At 40.0% G+C, this 8,837-nt stretch overlaps 1 pseudogene; it reads left to right on the forward strand.

The window, feature by feature from the left end:
* Positions 1–221: 221 nt before the first annotated feature.
* On the forward strand, positions 222–8,505 carry LOC141465695 (stromelysin-1-like; annotated as a pseudogene).
* Positions 8,506–8,837: the final 332 nt, after the last annotated feature.

Consider the following 8,837-nt stretch of genomic DNA (forward strand, 5'->3'; position numbering starts at 1 on the left):
AAAACGTGCACAAGGGTGGAACCGGATGAAAGAAAGCACTAAGCTTTTTTATGATAAAGCCATTGTTTTGCATGTGCCCTGTTGCTAACTACGTTGCTACATTGTGAGAATCAGTGAGTCAGGGATTGGAAAGCTTCATAAAGCAAATGTACTATATAAAGATGAAGCAAGCATGTGGTAGACTACAAAGACAACTTTTCTAAAGGCAAGTGAAAACAAGAATGGAGAATGTCCCATTTCTCCTGTTATTATGTGCAGCATTTTCTTGTGCTTTTCCGGCAGATATAAGACAGAATAAAGAAGGAGACATGCAGCTTATCCAGGTGAGGAAGGTAGACCTCTGGGGAGGAGATCTTTAGCAACTGTTGAGCATCTACTGCAGTCTCTGGAACTAGTATACAGTAGTTAAGGAGCTAGTTCTGCAAATTCCAGTAGAATGAATAACATGATTGAGCATTTCTCAAAATAGAGGGGCTGCATTCTGTGCCATGATGACAAAGGCTGCTTTAACCCTGAATCATTTTTGTTTGGTTGGTTTTGTGGTTTTTTTGTGTAGAGAACAATTAAAATTGATGATGTATCCACTTATGTGTTGATTCTACGAATAATTAAACACCTGAGTTTGATTTGTAGTTCAGATGGAAATGTGGTTACTTATGGTATTACGAGACATAACTTTTCATAAAATAAGCCTATTATTTTGTCTGAATTATTACTGTCAAAAAAATGTGGGAAAATGGGATACTACTGCTGAAATTTTGTATTCAGTCATAAATTTCAAACAGCTTCTGCACTGCCTGCTCTAAAGAACTCTGGGTAACCACAGAGTACATGGTAAATGGAGGGGATGTTACCAGAAAATAAGCAATTTATTCGACAAATGCTTGTTTTGAATGTATTGTGAGTAAACTGCAAAACATTTATAGTGATAATACAATGCAAAAAACTATAATTTAGAGAAAAATATTAATACAGGCTTTAACAAGCTCTATTACCCATAATCCCATGGAAAAGAAAGCAAAGCAGCAAAGCTAAATGTCTAAAGTGGTGTTAGTATCATTTTTATGTGTTTCAAAAGCAAACACCATTGACTGTCCTAAAAGGTGGTTTTTTTTTTCTTTAGAAGTACCTGGAAAATTACTATGGATTTAAGAAAGATGGAGAATCTTTCATTTGGAAAAGTAATAGTCCAATGACCCAAAAAATAGAAGAAATGCAGGAATTCTTTGGGCTGGAGGTGACAGGGAAACTGGATTCTGGCACTTTTGACCTGGTACAGAAACGTCGCTGTGGATTCCTGACGTAGCCGGGTTCTCCACCTTTGCAGGAGAGCCAAAATGGGCAAAACAAGTTCTGACATACAGGTAATTATACTGGAAGTCTTAATGTAAAGACAGTCTGTTACATGGTGTAAGTTGTAAGAACACAGCTGGTTTTCTATCTTATATTTTAATGGATATTAAACTACACACCAGACCTGCGCCTGGCAGATGTCAATGCAGCGATCAAGAAAGCGTTAAGTGTCTGGAGCAGCGTCACCCCGTTGAAATTCATCAAGAAGGACAGAGGGAATGCAGACATAATGATCTCCTTTGCAGCCAGAGGTGAAGCTCTACGTAACCATTATGAGTTATTGCCAAGTTGCTGCCTGTATGGAGCAGTTGATATGAAATGCTAATGATTTCTTCTCATAGATAGCATGTGCAAAGTGGTGGGTTGAACAAACAGACAGAAAAACACAGTTCCTGCTCAAGGTGCTATGGCTATATTTTTTTGAAGATCTTTCAGGGAGGGTATAAAGGCAGATGAAAGGAAGGAGGGAGAAAATAAATGTGACAAGCTGTCTGTAGTTCACTGGACCTGTACCTTGTATATGACGCTCAATGTGTGCACAAACCACAAGAGGCTTAGAGCTTGTGGGATATACCCAAACTCAGAGTGTTAGGGAGCGGGTAGCTCTAGTTACACTCCTGGGATTAGTCATGTGCTTTGTGTGGGCTAAATAAGCTCTATACAGACTCGAGGTTTATATTTTTGGCATTTCCCTCAGGGTAGACTTACCAGCAGCCTTCCCTCTTTCATTAACAGTCATGCATACATGCACTATTCTAGTCAGCTCCTCTGTTCCCACCCAAACAAATCCACCCATCTGGGCTATGCACAATGTGCAGGCACCGCAGGTAACCTCCGTGTCCTTAAATCTTTTCTGGAGACTATGCTCAAGGGCTTACAGTCTTTCCGGGATCTTGCTTCTGCCATCAACACTTAAATTACCAGTCAGGTTCAGGTAACCACCTGATGGCTGCTGACACAGAGTTTATGAAAATTTTACGTTATGAACAAAAAAAGGAAATATATTTCAACCTAAACCACGTCCTCCTCTTCCCTTGCAGCAACAGTATGTCAATGTCCACCCATTTCTTGAGGAAACCAAAATTTCACTCCTGATGCATCAGTTCAAATTTTCCTAAGTTTACCGTGTGAAAAGTAGAGCTTTTGGCAAATTTGTGTGGAAGGGGAACTTAAAAGTTTACAAAAACAGCTGAACAGAGATTGCCCTGTGCATGGCTGAGATCTGTTACCTCCATAACCCCAGTCAGCTGGGTATGTGACTTGCTCCTCAGGTCACAACGACTTCATCCCATTTGATGGCCCAGGAGGGTCAGTTGCTCATGCCTATGCACCTGGAAAGGAATTTGGTTGAGATGCTCACTTTGATGAGGACGAAACCTGGACCAAAAGCACAGAGGGTAGGAAATTAAGTTCTCCAAGCCCTTCCTGAAGCAGGCTGTACATGAAATCAAGGGTGCAGTGTCTGTCTCCTCTCTTCCTTAAGAAGTGCTTAAAAATGGGTCTGATTTTAAGGAGCATTGGGCAGCTGGTTTCCATAGCTATAAAAAGCCCCTGAGCCCTCTGGTTTAAAAAGTTAAGGCTCCAGCTGAACTTCTGCCATGGTCCGGGTTGAGATTTGTATGTGAGGAAGCTGAAGGACCCGGCAGCCCCCTTCTCCCCACTCCTCCAATCTGCTTGTCTCTCCTTGTGCAGCTATATCCCCTGCAGTGGTCCAGGGTCCTTCTCCCACCCTCAATTCTGCAGGATCTAAAGACCGTTTCTTTGTATTTTACTGTAATGATTTCATTGTTTTTCTTTCTGGCCAGAATTTCATCTCCTCCTGAATTTCCTATAGCAGCTTCACTTGCTTAGGCAAGCAGTTCTGAAAGCTTCTGACTTATGTCAATCATGTTTTCAGGACAAATAGAAAGACACAGCTCTCCCATTACGTGTTTTGTTTGTTGTTTTCACATACGAACCTGTTTTATGTTGCTGCACATGAGTTTGGCCATTCACTGGGACTTTTCCATTCCAGAGACCCCAATGTACCCAGTCTATAGGAAATTTGACCCTTCAGTATTCCCTCTTAATCAGGATGATATTAATGGCATTCAGGACGTCTACAGTAATTCACAATTATTAATCAACTCATGCTTATAATTTCAAAGACTTCGGAATACCTTTCAGTGACAATTTTGTGTACTGGATATACTTGAATGAGTTCTCACTTTAATTTCTTTCATAAACTGCTTCTTCTAGGACAATCTTCTAACATCCACTATGACCAAAGGGAATCTACTGAGATAAAAGATTCTGCACTGCCAAACACCTGTGGCCCCGATTTAACTTTTGATGCTGTCACCACTTTCCGTGGAGAAATAATGTTCTTTAAAGACAAGTTTGTCAGCTTTTTGAAAGCAAAAGAGCTGGGTATCATTTTTCAATTATTCCCCACAGGATAGAAAAATAATTTTACCCAGAGTATCAGACATTCTAGGCAGGAAGGCAAGACAGGGAATCGGGATAAGAGGTGGGAGGCAAAACCAAAGATAGTGGTGGAGAATTGAGAGAGAGGCGTAAGGAGGAAGATCCCTTTGCTATGAATAAGGTGGGGAAAGATGGTTCCTCTGAAAATATGGTCTGTTTTCACTTTAGGTTGTAAGCAAGTGTTTGGTATCTGGGAGAGTTCAGCTTTGGCAAAAAGGCACCACCAGCCCTGGGGCACTCACCAGCTTCACTGCTGTCCTTGCCTTTAGAGAGCTGAGGGTTTACCAGTCCTGACACAATACCTGCTTGAAAAGCCCCTGCAGTCATTATTTAGTATAACAAAAAAAGGAAAAGATAATTGATTCAGTGCTAAACTCAGACAAACTGTCTCTCTCCAGGGCAGGACAGCCCAAAGACTTGAGGAGAAGGGGTAAAAGAGCTCATTCCCCTCTTTTTCATGTGTTAAGGCTGTGCTTCCCCTGCTTCAGACATCAACCCAACATAAACGTTAAAGTGAGGTTTAACCTCAGAGTTTTGAATCAGCAAAGCCAACAACGTCTTATTTTGTGGAAGATCCTCACACACACGGACCATTTCTCTAAGCTGGTGTTGGTAACCCCAGGGAGGGGTTTCATTCCTAAAATCTTACCCCACACCAGCCATGTCAGCAAGGTCTCTCCATGCTTCCTTTCTGCACGAGGTAAAATAATAACTGTTTTGACAGAACAGTTCATCTGACCTATTTTAGATGTCTGCATCAAGATGAGAGGAATCCCACCAAAGAAATAATTTACTTTCTGTTAACATTACAGGGGGCTTAGAGTGACACAGTCAGGGTACATGGCTGGGTTTAGTCAGATAAATCCTTCCCTGGTTGCCATGATATGGTTTCATGCATTAGTGTGTATGAATGTCTGATTTTATTTAAAACCTGTTCTATATTTATGTAAGGCATTTTTGGCGCAAGTATCCTGCAGTGAAAACAGCTGATTTTAATTTAATAACTTCGTTCTGGCCATGGCTGCCACCTGGTGTTGATGTTGCATATGAAATTCCTGAAAAAGACAAAACTGTCATTTTTAAAGGTAAAATGTTGTCTCGTTATTTTCCTGTGTTGTCTTTCCAAGTCGAGAGTTTAGTCCAATAAGTCGGTGTATATCAATGACAGAGATTAAAAATAATATTACCCAAGATAAGGAACATGTATCTTATTTTCTATGTCAATATAGAAAAGTTTCTCTGCCAAAATAAATGTCATTATTTACCTTTTTTTTCTGGAAAATTACCACTTGAATTTCAAAATGATAATACATGCTTCTTCCTAGCTTGTGGAAAACTAACATAAGTACAAAGGAAGACTGAAATTTCAGTTTGCATAGAAAATGGTATGAAGAACTATTCTTGCTTCTTTTTTTTTTTTTTTTACTCTTAAAACTAATATGTAGAATGTTTTCAAGTAACCATTATTTTCTCTGTATTTTTCCATTAAAATATTAGCTTTCATTAAAAGGATTGTGTCATTCCCAGAAGATTCTGATAACGTGTTTTCATCAACTTTTCTTGATAGGGAATGAATTCTGGGTTGTGAGAGGAGATACCGTACCTCCTGGATATCCCCAAAAAATCTACACCCTGGGCTTTTTGAACGATGTTACCAAAATAGATGCTGTTTTTTATAATGCAAATGAGGGGAAAACGTATTATTTCATAGCGGACAAATTTTGGAGGTAATATTTCCTGTGCTACTTTCCCAAATAGGAGCAAACATAATCACATGATTAATACCCTGTCATGATTTAGGATGCATTAGTTACACACTTTTGGCAATGATGTCTTTCAGTGTCACAACTGGCTATGGAAAAATATTTGAGAGGGGAGTGAAAGGATGTTTTTAACTTTCATTTTAGCTGATTTAATTATTTAACCGTTAGTTTCTTTCTGTATTTCTTTATTTATTTTCATTTAACTGCCTTGGGGAAAAAAGCCATCCTATAGTTCCACAAATGAGCTCAGGAAATCCATCAGAATTTCACTATTTATATCAAAGATGTTTCTGTGGGGTAAGAAGAAGTGTCCCACCCTTTTTCCAGTTACTGATGGATAGTTTCATAAAGTTGCTGATAAAGGCCGTGTACTGCAAAGAAATATCTGCTGCTGCTCAGGTTTGTGTTACAGGACATATATTTCTAAAAACTGAAGGAGGTGTTCTTATAACAGGAGGAGCAGGTAACCTGAACTTTTCCAGATGAGTGACACAACTTCTCTCTTTCCTGCCACGACAATGGCCAAGTCATTGTACATACAGAGGTCATCCTGCAATAATTTTTCCACATATTTGTAGTTTAAGCAGAAGATCAGACTTTCACATTTTAGTTCAAACTCCCATAGCTTGAAGGACTTCAGCTGAGCAGTTTGATTATTAAATCTCTTACTGAGCAAAGGTATCAGAATGAAAATGGTTTCAGAAGACTTCTTATTCCAGCACTGACAGATAAACTGCACTTCACTAAAAATGTAACAGCCTGCTATAAATAACTAAAGTAAGATAACTCATAACTTAAAAAAAAGAAAAACCAACAGATTTTTCCTGATAAACATTTCTTACAGAGCAGGAACATGAAAACAAGCTGTTTATAATCTTACAAATCTAACTTATGAGACAAGATTATCTACCTCTCATTTAGATACAGTATTTTAGAAAAAATATTTAGCAGATTTATGATGTATTAGGTATTCTTAGACATATCTGGAGCTGACATACACAGAAGCAATCCTTCCAGTGCAGCTAATAGAGTAATAATTGTTTATGGCACATTGCATCTGTCTCAATGCTACCTGAATGATACTGACAATCTTCAATGAAGTCAGTTACCTGTTGGTAGGTACAAGGTAATGAATTGGTCTTGAGTTGTTTGAAGTTTTCATTGACACCAGGTTGTTTATAATTTTTCTGAGGTATGATAAAAGAAGTCAGTCTATGGGCAGGAAGCCCATGCTGATAAGAGATGCATTTCCTGGAATTAATGGCAAGATCAATGCTGTTTTTCAACATAAAAGTGAGCAGCTGTTCTTAATAAAATCTGTATGAAATGCTCAGGGTCATACAGCTGAGAGTGCTTGGACAAAGAGAGGCACTTCTAAATGGTGCTTATAGTCCTCAGGATGACCAACAAGTCCATGAAATAGTCATATAACACTCCTGTGCTTTACTTTACCCCCTTGAAAGATAGTGATGATATACCTTTGGTGACAGCTTCTCAGCTGGAAAGGCCAGCTCTAAGGGACAGAATGATGTGTCTGTATTCATGTTGATGTGCACCTCATGCCATGAAGAGCACCACTCAAGACAGCACCACTCAGCAACACAAGGTCTATCTGCTGTGAGCAAGGCTGTCACAGCCTGGTCCTCTAACATAAATTGCACTGCTTTGATGATAATAATTGGCACTAGCTTCTCCTGCATGAAGGACAATGTTATTAGACAGGGAGATGCTGAACAGACTGAAGGGTAAGTCCACTCTGCCAAATGGCATGGCTTCCCAGTTGTCTTCTGGCTTCTCTGATCATCAAACCTCATGCATGTTAATTGCTTCCCAGCAAATCACAGAATCACAGAATCTTCTTGGTTGGAAGGGACCTTTGAGATCATCGAGTCCAACCACAAAAACAAACAAACAAACAAAAACTAAGACAAACACCCACAACCACACACCACACCCACCCACAAACAGACACAAACCAACAATCTCAGGCACTACAGCATGCCCTGAAGTGCCATGTCTACTCGTTTCTTAAATACCTCCAGGGATGGCGACTCCACCACCTCCCTGGGCAGGCTGTTCCAGTGCCTGACAACTCTCTCAGTAAAGTAATTCTTCCTAATACCTAATCTAAACCTTCCCTGCCGCAACTTTAGACCATTTCCTCTGGTCCTGTCATTATTCGCTTGGGAGAAGAGGCCAACACCCACCTCTCTACAACCTCCTTTCAGGTAGTTGTAGAGGGCAATGAGGTCCCCCCTCAGCCTCCTCTTCTCCAAAATAAACATGCCCAGCTTCCTCCAGAATGAGTCTTACAAATGGTGCTGGGGATCCTTAACTGCCACCCTCACTCCCAGAGCATCGTGTGGACCCAGCTGCCCCAGGATGGATCTCTCCTTCCTTGCATAGTATCTGGTGGCACTCCAGCAAGCTCATACCCGCTCACACCTTGCCGTGCTCTGGGCTGCACTCCAGGCTGTGTGATACCTACCCACACGTGGCTGGAAATACACCCTTCTGGAGGGTTTCAACACAGCCATTGCATAACAGCAGATATTTTAAACTGCAGAAACACACAGGATAAAGTTTTTGTAGGGTCACCCTATGAGATTCATTAAATATATTATGCAGTGTGCCATGGCTGGTTTGCTATGGAGGGTGTTCCCATGCTGCTGTGCACCATTTTGCAGAGGTTACACTTGGGAGCAGATTCTGTTGGCACCATATATGTATCTGAAGGTTTTTCTGATCTCTTTATGGATGTTGTTAAAGCATACTAATATTTACACCCGCAATATCATAATTTGTCTGTTTTTTTTCCTTAGACTTCCTCTATTTTTTCCATGGAAGAAAGCAATTTGAGTTTGACCCTGACAAGAAGAGAGTTATGCGCCTCCTAAAGACAAATTTCTGGTTTCAATGTTAAGAAAATGGAATCTGTAACAGTGTTGGAAAGAATGTAGTGTTATTGCACTAGAAACACTTTTTTTTTAATAAATATATGGTATGTGTAAGTACTTCGGCATCAGTCAGCAAACCTCAGCCCCTGAACAATCTGTGTTTCTGCAAATAACAGAAGAGTATTTAACATACTGATATGTATATATGTACATAATTAACATCAGGATTGCTAGCTTACCAAAGAGCAATGTGGCTTTTACATTTGATACAAAATTGTGTCTTGTTTTATTTTTTCCACTGTATTCTTTTGACTCTTCATGCTGTACATCACCCTACACAGAGCCCTACCAGCCAGGA

The sequence above is a fragment of the Numenius arquata genome, chromosome 1 (genome assembly GCF_964106895.1).
Source record: "Numenius arquata chromosome 1, bNumArq3.hap1.1, whole genome shotgun sequence".
NCBI lineage: Eukaryota > Metazoa > Chordata > Aves > Charadriiformes > Scolopacidae > Numenius > Numenius arquata.